An 18,755-nucleotide genomic window follows, 5' to 3' on the forward strand; every position below is an offset into this window, starting at 1 on the left:
TCAAAACAGAATTACAAAACTCCTGCCTTTATTTCTCACCAGACAGGAAAAGAATAACTGGATTTAATCATAAGCAACGTCCTGAATATGAATACGTGGAAAACTCTAGCATATAATAAAATGACACATCTGTCATAAAAGTATAAAAAAATGCTCAAAACTCAAAAAGAACAAAAGATAACCGAAATCTGTGAAAATATAATAAGTTATTGGCGAAATCATAAAATTATTGGATTTCAGGGGGCACGGGCCCAAGCTCCCCTTAATTGCCAAGAATATCGAACGCCTTGGGACTTTGATGACTTATTTTTTCTTTTAGCTCGATAGATTCATATCTATCGATATATACTGTACAAGATTAAATTGCACCTAAGCCAAGATAGGTGTGACTAAATCGATCCTTTTTGAATAAAAATAAACTTAGTTTGTTTTTCACTTTATGGCCGATCAGGCTCGTCATGTATTCATGGCATACGAATTCAAAATGAAAAGTGGTGAGTAGAGAACGCACTAAAACTTTACATGGTTGTACGATAAGTACAAGTTTATAACTGGAGACTTTTAAGGTCATTCAAATCATAATACTGTCCCCCAAAGAATTGAGAAGGCAAAATTTCGATATGAGTTTATTGGTTGACCTCCTCAGAAGGAAACACTATGAAATTCTGAAAACTACTTTACAAAATTCTTACTTACCACACTCTCCCCCTCCTAATGGTCAAATATAAAGCCCGAATTAAATATTCTCTATGAGTTTTCCATACGTGACTCTTTTCTTCAAATTAATTTAACGGCAAACAAGCGACGTCAACGGCATCAAACGACAGGAAAAAATAATGGAGAATGTACAATTAGACCTACATATTTGACCATTACGGGGGGGGGGGAGGGGGTTAAAGTGAAGCAATTTTTGGAATGATATGTAGTATTTAACTAGTAAGTATTTTAGAATTTTTAAAGTAGTTTTTAGAATTTTATAGTTTTTCCTTTTGAGGAGGTCACCCACTAAACTCAAATCGAAATTTAGGCAGATTATAAACCAGATAGGAAATATTAATTCCAAACCTTTTATTGATAGGAGACGCAAAGAAAATGAGCTTTTTCCTTCTATCTGAGAACTACCTAAATTTCTAACACATAGTGAACACTTACTGAGTAGTCTCGCGACACTGTCAAACTGTTTCTTTAAATTAAAAGTAAAGATAGACGAGATGCGGAGCAGTTTATTTTAAGATTCAAAAGCCATTTCCGCTTTGTTGAAAGCTCATTTATTTTGCCAGAATTTCAATTTTAGCTCAGTTCCTATTTGATGAAACTGATGCTCGACTTTCGAACTTGTTTCCATTGTGGAAAATAACAATAGCAGCTATTTGTTTGTCGAACTAGTATTAAAACATTCCTTTGTCTATACTTCATTTCACTAAATAGGCTTTATGATATCCAGCAAAGAAAGAGCTATTATTTAGCCCTTTGGACGGTCCAACATCACACTGCTTTCATAAACAGTCCATTAAATTAACCAATCAAATAAATCAACCAATTAATTAATCAGTCAAACACGGGAGTTAAATTGGAGGAATTTTGCCCCACCCCGCAATATTTTGAAGAAAATCTTTGTTTGGTATTTTCGTTTAAAAATTAAAAAATTGCCCCCTAGACTTGAAAAAGTTCTATTCCCCCCCCACCCTATATTTCTATGAATTGATGCTGTAGTCATACTACTTAGTATGTAAGTTTTTATGACTGTAATCATAAAAGGTATAATCGAAGCGTGATTACACTTTGAATCAGAAAACCCATATTGACCTTATTTTAAGTGAATTAGATAAAAAAAAAGTCTTTTCAACGGAAAGTAAGGAACAACATGAAAACTTAAAACGAACAGAGATTATTACGTATACGAGGGGGGTTGCCCCCTCCTCAATACCTCGATCTTTACGCTAAAGTTTGAATTTTTGTCACAATTCTTAAAAACTACTCCTGAAACACAAAGACCGTTTAATTAGAACACGTAATAATTTATGCTCGTTTTAAGTTTTGATGATGTTTCTTACTTTCAGGTGAAAAACCTTGTTTTTTTATTTAGTGCAACATCCAACTCAATATTCCCTGAAATTTTCAACTTAATAACTTTAGCCATTTGTGATGTATTGCAGATAAGCCCTTTTGATATCCTGAATGGATTATGTCATTTTGACAAGCAGGATACAGTTAAATTCTTTTGACTGAGCTAAATAGTTCTAGTTATAATATTAAAAGTTGCAGAAGTATTTGAAGTCACAGTCGCAACCACAGCAGTAGTAGCAGTGCAAATAGCAGTAGCCACAGTCGCAAGTGGAAGCAGTTGCAGTAACGAGTTGTCACATTTTCAGTAAAAATTGTCGCATTCGTAGTCACAAGTAGTCGCATCCAAAATTACAGGTAGTCACAGTTGCAAGTGACCACAGTAGCAGTCGAGTTGCATTCGTATCTGCAGTCGCAAGTAGTCACAGTCGCAAGCAGTTGCAGGCAAAGTAGGAAAGTAGTCAGACTTGAATATAGTCGCAAGTAGTCATAGTCGCAATTGCGAGAAGTCATAAAGTCACAACAGTAGCAGTAAAAGTGGTCCTGAAAGTTTCAAGTTAATACCCTTAGCCACTCCCAAGATATTACAGATACCCTTGTGGCAACATGGATGCACATAGTGTCTTTTGGTTTAGTTTAATATTGCCTGAATTTTCACCTTAATACCATTAGCCTTTTCTGACGCACCCGTGATCAAGTAATTCCCCCTTTCCCATGATAAATCCTGTATGTAAATACCCCCCTCAAAAGTTCCCTCAAAGTAGTCTCAAGCAAAAGTAGTCCCAATCGCAAGTAGTTGCAGTCAGAGTTGCAAGCAGTCGCAAATAGTCGGAGTCACAAGTAGTCACAGTCGCATCGCAAACAGTCTCTGTTGCAGCTGCAGCAGTAATAGTAGTACTGGCCCTGCAAGTTTCAAGTTAATAAACTTATTAAGCAGACAAACTTGCAAGTAGTCGCAAGAAGTCATAGTCACAGTCGCAAGTAGTCGCAGTTACAGTCACAGTAGTTGTAGCAATAGTGGTTCTGAAAGTTTCAAGTTATTACCCTTAATCGTTCCTAAGACGTGGGACATTTCCCCTTTTGCTAGTATGGATGCACAGAGTGTATTTTGATTTAATTGAGCATCCCCTGAAGTTTCACCTAAACATCCTTAGCTTTTTCAAACACACCCAGAAGAAATCACCCCCCCCCCTCCCAATGATAAATCCTGTAAGTAAACAATGGACAAAGTGTAAAATTTACAATCTTTGTCCCAAGGGCAGTGAGGGATTGGCATCCCCGGAGCAATAGTTATTAGACCTTTTGACAATTCTGAACAAAATGTTACTTATTTTCAAAATGTTTACCTATGTTGGGGATATTGAACTAGGCCAAAAAGACAAAATTTAAATACTATTGCTGCTTAGTACTAACACTGCTACTGCTATCACTAATAATATTCCTATTCCTCCTACTATTAAACTTCTGCTGCTATGCCTACTACTATTACTAATGCTAAGGGTATTAGTTAAATTTTCAGAGAACGGTGATGGTGGTGTTGAGCTGAATCGAAACATACTATGTACATATGGGTGCTTTTGCAATATCCCAGCAACAGCTTAGGGTATTAAGCTAAAACTCCCAAGGCTACCAATATTACTGCCACTTTTGCTGCTACTTCTACTACTACTGCTACTACTTGAACTAAATCAAAACAGCTTAAGTGCATCCAAACTTTCACGGAAAGATTATGTTGCTTTTAAACTGAATCAAAAGACAATATGTGTATGCTGGTTGTCAATAAGATGTCTCACCAATATCTCAAGAATGACTGAGGATATCAAGTTGAAACTTTCAAAGCTACTACTAGCCTATTTCAACTTCTGCTCTTACAATTTAACTAAATCAAAAGAGTGGAAGTGCATCCAGGTTGTTAAAATAGCATATATACAATTTTCTAGGAAGGGTATTAAGTTTTATTTTTCAGGAAAACTTGATGAGGTGTAAAACTTATTCAAAGGATCCTATGTGGGTCTAGATTTTCAAAAGGGCGTACATTATTGAAAATAGTTGAAAAATGTTGTTCCAACATATAAATAAAAAAGGTAAGGTAAAGAATACGGCATTGGACTTCACAGTCCCTACTGTCGGCGGTGCTGATCTCCGTTTCTTGGCCCTTCAGCCAGGAAGTGCGATGGGGGGTTGGGGGCCAACCATTCTGTGCCTTCGTACACCCTTCCTGCTCATCTTCCCCAGATTTCTCCAGGTTCCAATTTAAAGCTGGGTCGACTCAGGTTGAGCATACAAAGTTACGCCACTGACCCCCGTCCCAAACCAAATAATTGGGTACACTAGGATTCAAACCCTCATCCTCTCGGACAAAGGATCTTAAATCCAACATATAAATAATAAGCCAAAATTTGAACTCTTACAAAAAAAAAAAAACTGAAAAGATTTAAAATAATCTTTTCTTTACGAATCAAAAAGAATATGTTAATAAAAAACGAACATAAATTAATTAAAAAAAAAACAATTAGTGATAAGGAAAGAGTTAAAGAGAAATGGGCAGAACATTTTGAGAATATACTAAATCGAGATAGAGTTGTAGGAAAAGATATGGAAGAAAATGAAAAAAAGTTTGTGATACCTTGGATGTGAAGGAAGATTTGTTTTGTGAGGAAGAATTAGCGACAGTATTAAAAGGATTAAAAAATAATAAGGCTACAGGTACGGATAGTGTGGTAAATAAGTTTCTTAAATATGACGGTTCTGAGGTTAGAGATAGGTTACTGAAGATTATGAATATGATTTTTGAAAAAAGGGAAGTACCTAGCGATTTTAGGAAAACCTTAACTAAACCACTGTATAAGAAAAGTGACAATAGTGAGTGTGGTAATTATCGATGCATTAGTCTGGTCTCTATAGGTAGCAAATTACTTAGTAATATTATACTTTTCAGACTGATAGATGCTGTAGACAAAGAGACGAACAGTGCGGTTTTAGAAAAGGTGGAGGATTTGTCGACCGAATTTTCACACTTAGGTTAATAGTTCATAAGTACCTGAGTTATCAAACACCTTTGGTCCTCAGTTTTATAGATTATGAGCAAGCGTTCGATGCTGTTGATCAAGTACCAGCAGGCTAAAAGAATATAATACTAAGGTCCCAGGATATGGTATTACTTCCAACCTACCGTCTATTAATTGTAGGCATGGTGGATTACCACCAGTGTCGTTACTAGCTAAAATGTTTCGAGAGGGTGGGGGAGGGGGGGCTAGAGATTTTACCGACTGGCTGGTCATTTTTACTGACTTTTTTTGTCAATAATAAGCATAATGTCTGTTTCAAATACAAATATATAAAATCATTGCACAAGTCAGTAAAACCACTGCATTTACCAACTGAGATTTAGATTTCGGTACATATCATGTCACTATTTTAATGCTGTTTATTTAACCAAATGGAAAGTTGTGGCACCATCCGTAAAATCGTGGCAGGAGTCCGTAAAACTGCTGCGTTTACCGACCAAGTCCAAAATTTCTGTAGATGACATGTCAGTATTCTCGTGGTCTTTAAACAGAACAAAGAATTTTAGCGGCATCGGGAAAATCGTGGCATTTCGCGCCACGATTTTACCGACTTATTTTTTTTACCGAGTGACCAAAAACATTGGAGGGGGGGGAACGTCCCCCCATCCCCTCATACATGACGGCCCTGATTACCACTGGTTAAACTTGGTACACAAATTGTCCTAAAAACATACAACTGACTTCACTTTTATTGAGACTATATGGTTTGATCTTCTTGATAACGACAATTACGTAATGACAGGAATGGGCTCTATTGCTGCAAGTCCCTTGGCCTCTAATTCTAGAGGAATCGAACAAGTGGTAGCAGCTAAGCTTTACAAAGCAACTACAAAATGTAGAGTAAACTTACCTGCGACAGGTGCCTTTAATTTCACTGACCTAGCCTGAAAGAAATAACTCCCTATTAACAGGTTAATAGATAGAGCAATGCACAGTTTTTTTTTATTAAGAAATGGGTCACAAAAAAACGCAACATAGAAATCTCCATATAATACTAAAAAAACAAAACTGCATATAATACTAACAATATCAAAATAGGTCCCGACGCATGTTAGCGTGTTTTGGACGACCCAAAAAAGGGACACTTCAACAACTTTTACACTAATACACTTCCTCGGGGAACTAAAACTCTCTGACTCCTCCTCCACTCCCCCACCCCTACTAAACAAAGAATCAACAATCTAAACATAATTAATTTTTATTTACAGGGAACTTAAAGGAATCCCACGCTCATACTCAATGATTCCTTTCATATACCGACAATCACCTCAATCAACACACAAATAAATTTCTGTTTTGACACTCACAAGCATATACTCACTCCCAGATCAATCACTTAATTCATGTCTACAATACTGTTTAAAACAAATACATCTCAAAGAAGCACGAAATTCATCAAGGGCCTTACCTTTTACTTCCGCCGGAAGCCTGTTCCATACTTCAGGACCAATATACCTAATAGAAAATTTAGATCTGGAAACGGCGTTCTAACTAATTCAACATTTCTAGTTTCATAACCATGTTGTCTTTTATTATAAAGTTCCGAAAAACATGCAGGTAACATATTAGAAAAAAATTTATACATAAACAAATTTACATAAAGTTTAACCAAACCAATAATGGTAAAATTTTTAATTGGTGATATCTCGATCTTACCGAATTCTGGGACAAGTCATTGGTCAAAACTCTTACAGCTTTATTCGTAACACACGGAGTGGATACAAAACCTTTTTGGGAAAAAATTTTTTCAGCTTCCGCAGAGTTCCAACACTTTTGGCTAATTTAGTACTTATAAATGCAATATGATCTTTAAAACTTAGGCATTCATCTACCATTACTCCAAGATAACTTACAATACTAGTCCGTTTTATACTTCCATTTACTAACTCAATTTCTTCAATCCATGGATCTTAATTTGCACTTCTGCCATATAACATGAACATTGTTTTCTTCTGATTAACAAGCAGTTTGTTCACACGCATCCACCATTCCTTGTTTCATGCCATTTTTCAAATCCGCTTCTGTTTTCGCAGCAACTGTAAACTGAGCATCATCAGCAAAACTTGGAAGTATTGCTCGCACCGGGCCATCAGTGTCCCTTGAGTTGACAGTGGTTTGAGACATCCTTTAGATCATTAATGTACACAAGAAATAATAGCGGACCCAACACAGACCCTGTGGCACACGGCACTTTATCACGATCTCTTCTGACAGGACTGTGCCCAGCCGTACTCTTTGCGTTCTTCCTTCAAGAAATGAAACAATCAATTTCAGACTTTTAAAACGAATTCCAGTATTTTCAAGCTTAGCCAATAAAATCTTATCATCAACACAATCAAAAGACTTCATAGTATCTAGAAAAATTGAACCCACCTTTAAACCTGAATCTAGGCAATCGTTAACAAGTGTTGTCAAAAATAATAAAGCATGCTCTGTAGACAAATTTTTTCTAAAACCAAATTGACTAGAGTGAAAAAAAACATCTTTTTTCAAAATAATCCATCCGTCGTATATAAATCAATTTCTCAAAAATACGAGAAATCACTGGAAGTAGAGATATCGGACGGTAGTTGTTCATATCTTCCTTATCACCTCCTTTATACAGAAGAATAACCAAAGCACTTTTCAAGCAATTAGGGTATACTCCAAATTCAAAACATTGATTAAAAAGGTACAACAGATGACTATATATAATTGGATAAATTTTTTGAGCTATTTGAAAGGTTATAAAGTGCATTCCAGCTGCCAATTTTTTCATACTTTTTAAAATATCCTCAAGTTCACGCAATCTCACTGGTTGAAGATAAATGGTTGTATCACTTGCTTGTTTTGTTTGAATGTCTTCAAAATTTACCCTTATACTAGACAGTTAACCAACACATAAGGCACCATTCATTTCAGAAATCAGCACTGAAATTTGTATTTGCCCAAAATAAGGAGCAACTCCAAGGAATTCGTCATTTACCCCCCCCCCCCTGGGGATTTCCAGGGTGGGAAAAAGCCATTACAGTGCAATCAAGGTAAATTTAACCATTTTTTTTAATAACAAATGAGTACATAGAGAGATCTCAACCAGGTAGTTAGAAGAGAAACAAACGATTTTGACTGGAAGCCATTACTTCGGAGTAGTATATACAACCAAAGGGCTATATTAAGAAATCAGGTAATTCAGCTGCAAAAAATCATACATCAGTAAAAATAGTTCCAGTTTTAAAACGTAAACACTCTTGTAGAATAAACTAATTTCTAACCTCAAAATGTATCCAAGCCCTCCTCCTCCACCCTAACATGGCCAGATATAGCCCTAGGCTAAACTTTGCTGATTTTGATAGTTTGCACTATTTATGGGCTATTTTCTCATCAACAGATGGTACAGAATGCCAAATAAAGCCTATCTGAAAAAAAAACCCTACAAAATCAGCGAAGTTTTGTAGATAGCAAACGAATGTAGACCTTTTCTGGCGAACACATTGTTGATTAACAATGTTGATCAACAATCACAAGAAAACATTTGCTCATCAACAATTGTGAATCAATAATAATTTTCACGAGAACACAATTTTTTATCATTGTTCCCGTTCCAGTTCCAAAAATTTGTATCAGGGTATATGAACTACCTTTATTGTCTTGTTGGGAATAAAGTGCAATATTTTCAAAATAAATTGAACATCGTTGTATTATTTCCACTTAAACTCATGTTTACTCCCGTAATTTTCGCTCTTTATGCACTTTTTAACTGTCTGATCAAATTCTGAAAGTTTACAACAAGATTTCTTCACTGCCCATTGGAGGGAAAAGAGGTGGGCAATTAAAAAAAACATGCTTTCTCATTTCTTTTTTCTCTTCTAAAATTGTAAGAACAAAAATAATTCCCCTCCCCTGATATCCATCCTTGAAATTTCCCACTTAATTTGACCAACAAGTCTGACAAGAAACGATTTCAATTGTGGGTCGTTTTCATCCATAATATTTATTGACAAAACCTTTGTTGGTTGCTAGAACACAATTTTTTGTCAAGAATGTCTTGCTAGAACAGATTGTTGATCAACAATGTCATCAGAAAAGGCCTTATAGCTGCCCAGTTAGGGGGGTTTGGATGCAGAGGCATAACTATGCTTTTCAGCTTCCAGGGGTAACGTCAGTTTTTGCGCCAATACCCATAATCACTACCACAATATATGTGAACAAAAATTAAGAGAAAACTCTGCTTGGTGTTCCCTCAGACAGCCATCCCACCTTGCCACCCACTCTAATTATACCGTTGTTTGGATACATTTGCAAGGGTAGCCATCCAACCTTGCCCCCCTCTACTTATGCCATTGTTTGGATACATCTGCAAGGCCACAGGGGTGTCGTTTGGGGGTGGCGACGGGGGCAGTTGCCAACCCCCCAAATAATGTGGAGAAAAAAAATATTATACGTCCCATACCCTTTGAATATCCAAATATGAATCCCTCTTGCCCCCCCCCCCCGCCCAATAAAAATGTTGGAGATTCGCCCCTGTGCAAGGGTAGCAATTAGTATATGTAGAAAGAGTATTAAAAAGCACATCAAGCTGAATATTGAGAATATTGAACTTTTAGTCAACAAATTAGTGAAGAAAACCAAAAATTTATCACTTAAATTAAACTATAACACAATCAAGAAAAGAAGGATTGATATAAGTTTTGTGTATGGCCACTTCTGAACTAATTGTTTCTCAACATTGTTTCTAAATATAAGGGTTGCTATTATGATTAAATACTAAAAAAGTCTTTTTCATCTAAAAGTAAGAAGCAAAATTAAAACTTAAAATGAGCAAAAATAATTCTGTATATGAGGGTGCTACTCCCTCCTTAACTCCACGCTCGTAATACAAAAGTTTTTTTTAGTGGTTTAAAAAAGGCTTCTTATTCCAAGTCAATAATTCTTAGGTTTCAGTAGTTGTTCTTGAAGAAGCAAGACAACAAATCAAACTTTAGCGGAAAGAGCGAGGAGGGGGTAGCCCCCTCATATACAAAATAATTTCTGTTCGTCTTAAATTTTAATGACGTCCCTTACTATCAGTTGAAAAAGCTGGTTTTTTGTATTGAATTTCTTACCATTTTTCAAATCATGCCCAGGCCTCACCAAGACATGATGTGGGGTACTGGCCCCATAAAACCCTAAAGTCTTGATGTAGAATTCAGTAATTGTAAATTGATTGGTATCACCCTGCTTTCTTAGATTTTCTGCTTAAGAATTAAAATATAGGATTGTAATTACAAATTTATACAAAATTGAAGAATTAGTCAAAATTTCGATGATAATTGGGCATTAAATGCAAGTTTGAAGCAACTGCCTCCCCACACCTACAGAATGACCTATCTCCCCTCCTCCCTTATGGCCAATGCACATTTACATATTCCTGTATACAGTGATGGGCAAAATACTTTTAAAAAGTATCCAAATACAAACAGAAAGTACTTGATCATAAATAGATTTAAATAGTGTTTCCAAACACATGACTAAACATGTATTTTGTATTTAAATACTAAAATATGTATTTAAGTACCCAAATACCCTGGAAGAAAAACGTGTAAAAGAGAGCATAGAAAGAATTCTTAGTAAGGTAAGAATATGGGTTTTATTTAGAGTATACTTTACTAATATAAAAATAATACAAACCAAGCATTACAAATACACATACCATGACAATCTAAATTGCTCATAATCTAACATTTTCTTCTTTTTTTTATAACTTTCAACATCAACCATGTTTATTTCTCTTACATGTCACACTGGCACTTCCAACTGAGAAAAGGGGTTCAACAAGAGCAGACAAAATGATTGATGTGTTAAATTTATCAGACATTTTTAAAATCATTGCACAAAGAAGGACTGAACCAACATATTTCTGCTTGTCTTCAAAAAACTGCAGAATCTCCAATTTTAAAGAAGTCAGTGTATTCTGACTCAGCATTATTTGCAGAAATTTGGTAGAATTACATACAGTCATAGCTACTGCATTGGTTTGAGCAGAGTCTTTGACTTCTGATTGTTCTGAAGCATCCTCTGTACGGAAATGGCTCTTCTATGGAGAGGATAATCTCTAAGGAGATATTAAGACTTTTGACGGCAGATGTGTTTCTTGACATCAGAGAGAACTCCCCTCTTAAGAGAGGGAGAGAGATACCTTTCCATAAAGAGAGATATCACCTTAAATCACATTGACCAGTGGGATAAGGCAGTGTCAAACATCCTATAGAGACTCGGGTCTGTGAGACTGATCCATCAAGACTGTGCAAAGGTTAATTAGGAGGTACATACCGGTGCTGATGATATTGGAACTAACTAGAATAATTTCGAAACCATGCTGATTGATGCAGAGAATTGGGAGTGTGAGACTTCAGAGTCAGTTGAAGAGACTGAGGGGTGTGAAGTTCATCAAGGTTAGACAGTATCCAAAGTTAACTTCCATTCCACATTTGTCTAGTTCTGATTGACGGCCTTCTTGAATGATTCAGAAGTTTTGGATTGAACAGTGGCATCTGTGAGACTAATCTATAGTGGCACAGAGCAAACAGTGAAGAAGCTTTGATGCAAACACTGTTGGCTTCTGGGGACCTGTAGTTTCTGGCTGTGACCCCTAGTGGAGCTACAAAGGGGTGAAGAGAAAACTGAACTTAGACTTGAGTGTTCAAGCAACTTGCAAGTGCTGATGCCATCTCCCCCTTTTCTTCTGTATACTAGTGTAGGGAGCTTTAGAGATATGAGATGATCTTTGTAAGTTTTTCTCACAGGTGTGACACAAGCTTGGTGGCTTGGCACTGAGCCTTCCCAAGCATTTTAGCACCCATGTTATACTGAGTACATGCCAGAATCATACAGAACTCTAAACGAGGGCAGGTTAGTGCCTTATAGAGTTACACAATTTCCTGGATGCATTGAACTGCAGGCCCAGTCTTCAGACCATCTCCAAAGCGTGTTAATGTCTTCCTGAATAGTTGAGGGTTCTTCATTACATCTAACTAACCCTAGTAGATTACAGTCATCAGCATACAACATCAGAGAACTATTTAGGTTTGTTGAACAGTCACTGACATACATACTAATCAATGAACTCCCCTAGACGGTTTCTTGTGGGACACCACTGAGAACTACAGCTGACTCAGAAAAGATGGTACCATTTTCGGCTTTTATGAGAACTATCTGAGTTCTATTTGTCAAGAAAGCCTCAAGCCAAGCTATAAGCTCAACAAGGACTCCATAAGCATTTAGCTTCAGTAACAGGAGGCTGTGTTGCACCTTGTCAAAAGCTTTTGCTTAATCTATCAGGATGATGTCCACAGGAAGGTCTCTATCAAGGAGTTTAGAGACAGTATAATAAGACTCAATGAGGTTAGTTTTAATGGGGTGACCTTTGCAAAACCCATGCTAACTTTTGCTGAGTAACTGGTTATTATATAGATGGTTGACGAATTCATCATTTAATAGGCCTTCTAGAACCTTGCAAAGTACAGAAGTATGGCTGATGGGTTGGTAGTTGCTAGCTAGGTCCTTATCTCCCTTCTTAAAACTGGGCAAGTTTCCAATCACTTGGGAAGACTCTTGATGCCAAGTTCATCTTGAATATCTTAAGAATAGGTTCTACTAAAAGTTGGGCAGTACTTTTAAGTAATTGTGACTGAATATCATCTGGCCCAGTAAGTTTTATTCTTATTAAGCTTCTCAATCCTCTTGAGGACATTTTCAGTTGCTATAACAGGGAGAGACATAGAAGTAAGAAACAGGGATGATGGCATTGCATGTGGTGGATTGCACAATGACTTAGTAGAGAAATTTGTGGCAAAGCTATCATTCAGCATATAAGCAATATTTTTAGGATCACCTTTAGTGCTGTCCTCTTTGTTGAGATGATGGATGCACTGCCTTGAGGGGTTTGCAGAGGAGACATAATACCAACACTTTTTTGGATTTGTTTTGATTCTGCAGCAATCAACTCTTCATGTTCTTTTACTATCTCTCTGGCTAGGTTTCTCAGTTTGCTTTTGGCACATTTTGTAATTTTCAAAATGACTGTCACACTTACATTTAGTATCTTTTATTCCAAGCTTTCTTTTTTCTTTTAGACACTTTTATTACATAATGCAGCAAGAAGGGGAGGGTCTAGGGGCAACCGACCAATATTATTTTGTGTTCCTCTTTTCTGCATCAATCAAGGCAGTTCCAAAATTATTCTAGTCAGTTTCAATATCATCAGCACTGGTATGCACCTCCTAATTGACCTTTGCACAGTCCTGATGGATCAGTTGATAATTTTAAATGTCTTTTTGACCTTACTATTTACTTTGAGGTTGACTTGTATGTCAGTTAAGATACAGATGTGATCACTACTACCAATTACAGGGAGGTAAGATGTTGATCAGATTCAATCAGGGTCACTGATAATAACAAGGTCTAGCAATGAGGGCTCCTGAAAGTGTCTAAAGCAAGTTGGCTTGTTTACAATGTTGGTTAAAAAATGGTCAGCAAGGGTATTTGTTGTGATAGAGGAAGGACTATTCAGTGGGGGAAACAGTAAGCCGTTCATCCAACTACTCCAGCACATTTAAATCTCCAAAGAGGAACATGGTTGATTGTTTCCTACTATTTGATTTGGAAATAATGTCAGATACTACAAGGTGTAAAACATATTGATCAGGAACAGAAGAAATAAGAAATAAAACAACCAACTCAAGACCAAGCTTAATATTGATATACACAATCTAAACCAAACTGCTGTAAGAACAATCTTAAATAAACTTGCAGTTTCAGCTTCCAGCCATTGCTTGCAGTAAATCACAACTCTTCTTCTATAAAGTGGGTCATTGAGGTTACTCCACAGTTTATATCAAGATGTAAATTCAAAATACATGAAACAACTTTCACCAAATGTATTCCTTCATAAAGCAGACAGTAGGTACATTTTTGCAGGTTGTTCTGCTTGTTCACTGATCTAAGTCACTTAAAAATTAGTTTGTACATTGTCCATCTTAATATGTCAACTTCAATCTTCAGTTCACCTTAGACTAAAACATAATCATAAACTACCTTTTCTAGATGGTTTAATTCTAAAAAAGCCTCCGATCCTTGAATTTTGCATTTATAGAAAGTTTATAAGGTCCATGCTGGATCTATTCTGCTCCGCGTCAATGATTGGTAACTCGGAACGTCGCTGTGAAACAGGCTCAGTGATTTTGCATTAGTTGGCAGTTAAGAGGGATTGACTGTGCAACATATATTTTCATGGCTTTGTGTTCCATTTTTTGTCCAGTCTTGACTGGAAGGAGGCACTAGTGGGTGCAGTCATGGTTTTGTCTTGGAGGTTGTTCCAGTTGTTGGAAATATGCTTGGTAAAAAAGTTTTTGCGCATTTTGGTTTTCACTCTTTGGTTTGCTAGCTTCTGTGAGTGTCCTCTAGTGTTGTTGACCTGTATGTTTCATGAGGAGGATGTTGTTTGGTTGACTCAACAGGTATAACAACAGGTATTTGCATTTTTCTTCCTACCACCCTCCTCATGTAAAAAGAGGAATGGTTATATCTTTTGTTGACCAAGTGCTAAAAGTGTGTTCTGAAGCTCACATAAACCCAGGACTGATACATTCTATTTTGCAATGGATATTCATTAATTTGCTGGTATTTATTACAGAAAAAAATTCAAAAGGCAAAAACAGATGAATTAATACCTCAACTGAATTTTGGTTTTCACTCTTTGGTTTGCTAGCTTCTGTGAGTGTCCTCTAGTGTTGTGTTGACCTGTATGTTTCATGAGGAGGATGTTGTTTGGTTGACTCAACAGGTATAACAACAGGTATTTGCATTTTTCTTCCTACCACCCTCATCATGTAAAAAGAGGAATGGTTATATCTTTTGTTGACCAAGTGCTAAAAGTGTGTTCTGAAGCTCACATAAACCCAGGACTGATACATTTTATTTTGCAATGGATATTCATTCATTTGCTGGTATTTATTACAGAAAAAAGTTCAAAAGGCAAAAACAGATGAATTAATACCTCAACTGAACACATCTCATCAATGGGCAATAAAGAAATTTCACTCTTTCACCTTATATTCTGAAATTGAGTGATAAACTAGGAAGAAATAAAAAAACATAACCTTGATGTCACATTTAAGGATCTGAGTAAAATACAGAGGTTTTCCAATTGCAGGAAGGATCAAACTAGCAACATTTTGGGTAGTGGTGTGTATAAAATCTCATATTCTTTTGACTACTTCTAGATTAATAGGACTCACCAACAATAAGGAGAGAGATTATTGGAACACAAATTATAATAGACACAGCCCTGAAGCCACACCAAAGGCCTGAAACTTTTGATACTACATTGGGTCAACATGTTGATGATAACCCTTACTATTCCATTTTATTTAATAGCACTTCTATTATTGCCCCTGTTAAAGGTCTTATGCAAGTTTTTGGAGAGGCAGTTGGAACTAAGAAACATATACATAAAAAATTTGATTTTAATAGAGATACTGGTGAAACTTGCCTAAGCCCACACCTATTTATAATGAACATATAAACAAACCCTGGTAAGGAATTAGCTTCCAGGTATGGATAGCCATTCAATGTTTGATGCTTTTATTTAATCACCTCTCATGATAGGCTACTACTCTTTTGTTGTTATAGTATTTACTTTACAAAAGGCTGTACATAAGGTCAGGTAAATATTTAGTGGCTCTGCTCTCCATAAACAAAACTGTAAAACTCTAGGAACTACCTTAAAACATTAATAAATCATTCCTAAATATGCTTCACTTCACTTTACCCTCCCCTAATCTCTTGCTGCACAAATATATAGCCCACATTATATATGCTCAAGTGATTTTCAATAGTAGCCTGCAACTCTTTTCTTCATATGAATTTAACAGTAAATGAGCAGCAGGAAAAAACATTGCACTATTGAAAATTCATCAACTATATATAAGGTAAAATTTTAGCTTATCAGCTCTTTTCTATCTTGGAAAGTGGTTAGGATTAGACCCCGGCACCGCGCCAGTGGATCAACCGAACGCCGCCGATGAGAGGCCCGGTCGAACGCCGCCGAAGTGTCGTAACGCCACCAGCGCGCCAAAGGCGCGCCGCTGCCAACAGAGGCGGTGGCGTTTGGTCAACTTTAAATTAATTTTGCGGCAATTCTTTATTTGCGTCCACTGCAAAGTCGGAGCTTTTCCTTCTCGTGTGGTTTAGTATTTCGATTTTCCAGATTAGAAATCAAGCAGGGCCTGCACAATCCCCGAAAATCTATGCATCACCCTGAAAAAAAATTTGGTTCCCCAAATCCCCAAAAATCACGCAATCACGGTGCCATCCCTAGCAATTTATCACCAGTGACTCTCCCTGCCAAATATTACTTTGCATACATAATTCTTCACTACTCTCTTGTTCATTAATTTTTGTCTCTTTAGTTACTTTGCATAAAAACCAGACAGATGCAATATGCAATTGCAAATATTGCATTATACACAGTTCTTCATATGTTGACAAAAACAGCATTGTCTTTATGAAATGAGTTTAAATCATTTCGAATGTAGTTTCCCAAATGCTATTTCTAACATCATTTGTAGTCAAGAATTTTATTTTCAAGTTGAATAGAATTATAGAACAACTTCACTACTATAGAGCTTCAGTCTTCAGTTGGATTTTGAAATTGACAGCCAACAGATTGTTTCTATAGCTGAATTGTAAGTTTGCAGACTTTTTTTTTTTTTTTTTTGATGTTTTTTGATAAGATTTTCTTAATGTTTAATACTCAATTGTTGAACGCCTGAATTTTTAATACTCAATTGTTCAGAAGCTACCCCAAAAATATGACTCATAAATAAATTGTAAATTATTGCCTATAAGGAGGGGGGATAGGGGGCTATCATTTTTAAGTGATAATACCTTATTTTTTTTATTGAAAGCAGGGATGCCAAAAGGAAAATTATTTTTTTCATTTAAAATGGAGACAGAAGAAAATGATATCAAATTTCCTGGAAAACCATTGAAATATTTTGACAGACCCAGGGCCCCCCATTAAGACTTGTTCATTGTCTTGGATATTTTGCAATTTCTCATAGGCTACTGGCCTAATTTGGCTTTTGTGTGTGCTCCCTTTTAATTAGATTCTTTGGATCTTATTGAATGACACAGCAAATCTATGACCCAGATTTCCAATAATTTGAGGAATATCTGAATAATTTTGACAATTTTGTTGTTGTCTTTGTACCCCTTTACTCATACCCTCAATTTTTTTCAAGGAAAACTAAGCTGTTTAATGTTATTTTGTGTGTTTGTTTGAACCATATAGTGACCTACTTAATTATTAAGTAACTTATTTTTCTAAAGAAAGCTGAGATGGTATCCTATCAAGGTGGTATCTAGGGGGGGGGGGGTATTACATTTAAATGATAATATCTCAAAATTGTTTATTGAAAGCAGGAATCCCAAAAAGTTATTTTTTTTATTAATTTAAAGCAGAGACGGCATTTTATCAAGGTGTAAATAATTACTGAAAGTTTTATTTTCCTAACCTAACCCCTCTCCTAGATAGCAAAACACAGCTAAACACAAATTTTACCATCCCCTTCCATTAGAAATAGGCTATGGACAGCCTAAATTATATGGTACATTTCTAGTGGGCCATATAATTTAGCTAGGATGAAATTGAAAACATCATTTGATGCCTTTTTTGCTCTTTCATAATTCAATAATTGCTTTTGGGGCTAGTTGCATCTTGAGCCCTTAAATTTGCCCTAGAGTTATTTCATTTTTGTAACCACACAAAGAAGTTATCAACACTTGTTAAGTTAGTGAAAATTAATAAAAAAAATATCACTAGTTTATAAATAAGTTAGGCCTATTCAATAGTAATATATTACAAAATATTTATTTAGCCTATAACAATTCAAACCTCATTTATTAGGCAACTCAAATATAAACTATTTTCTTACCATTTCAAGTCTTTCAAATGCTGTTGATAAAAATAGTGCTGAATTTTGCAATTAGAAACTTTGCTGCCAACAATTCTGGGTAGCCTATACAATTCCTAGTTGCATGTTAGGGGGGTGGGGATAAAGTTCATGGTAAATTTGTAGTGAGCCATATAATTTAGCTAGGATGAAAGTGAAATCATCATTTGATGCTGTTTATGCTCTTTCATAATTCATATAAAATACCTTCAAGCCCCTTTAAGGGCTCAAGATGCAATTAGCCCCAGATGCAATTACTGAATTATGAAAGAACATAAAAAAAGGCATCACATGATGTTTTTGCTTTCATCCTAGCTAAATTATATGGCCCACTAGAAATTTATCAATTATATACGGGTTATAAAGGGAAGAAAAGCATATTTATAAATGATACAGAAAGCCAAGGTCCAATTTTATAATGTTTTAAAGTAGTTTACAGATATTATGCGTTTGCTTACGGATTTACCAGAGACTATTGAAGAAAGATTAAGAAGTCCAACTTAAACAAAAAAACGAAAATACTTACTATAATTTAGGCCTATGATCAATTACTTTTAAGGACACGTTATCTACATTTGAAAATATTCTATTTTCTTACTTTAACCCACGTTTTCCGCAACTCGTTGTAACAAACGAGATGCGTTTTGTTCGT

The 18,755-nt window shown here is 35.9% G+C and overlaps 1 protein-coding gene across 7 annotated transcripts in view; it reads right to left on the reverse strand.

The window, feature by feature from the left end:
- LOC148950123 (cytochrome c oxidase assembly factor 6 homolog) overlaps nucleotides 1-18,696 on the reverse strand; it is a 123,484-nt gene extending 104,788 nt beyond the window's left edge. For 2 of the 7 annotated variants that reach the window (XM_089091453.1, XM_089091460.1), the window contains exon 1: nucleotides 1,066-1,186. The gene's annotated coding sequence lies outside the window, so the exon portion shown is untranslated. Of the gene's footprint in view, nucleotides 1-1,065; nucleotides 1,187-5,104; nucleotides 5,185-5,982; nucleotides 6,017-8,383; nucleotides 8,528-18,085; nucleotides 18,294-18,629 lie in introns of those variants that run through there. The other 5 variants (XM_089091456.1, XM_089091458.1, XM_089091459.1 and 2 more) reach the window with 5 other exon arrangements.
- Between the last annotated feature and the right edge of the window lie 59 nt (nucleotides 18,697-18,755).

Source organism: Artemia sp. Qi Xiang Cuo, chromosome 7 (assembly GCF_049724085.1).
Source record: "Artemia sp. Qi Xiang Cuo chromosome 7, ASM4972408v1, whole genome shotgun sequence".
In the NCBI taxonomy this organism is placed as follows: Eukaryota; Metazoa; Arthropoda; class Branchiopoda; order Anostraca; family Artemiidae; genus Artemia; species Artemia sp. Qi Xiang Cuo.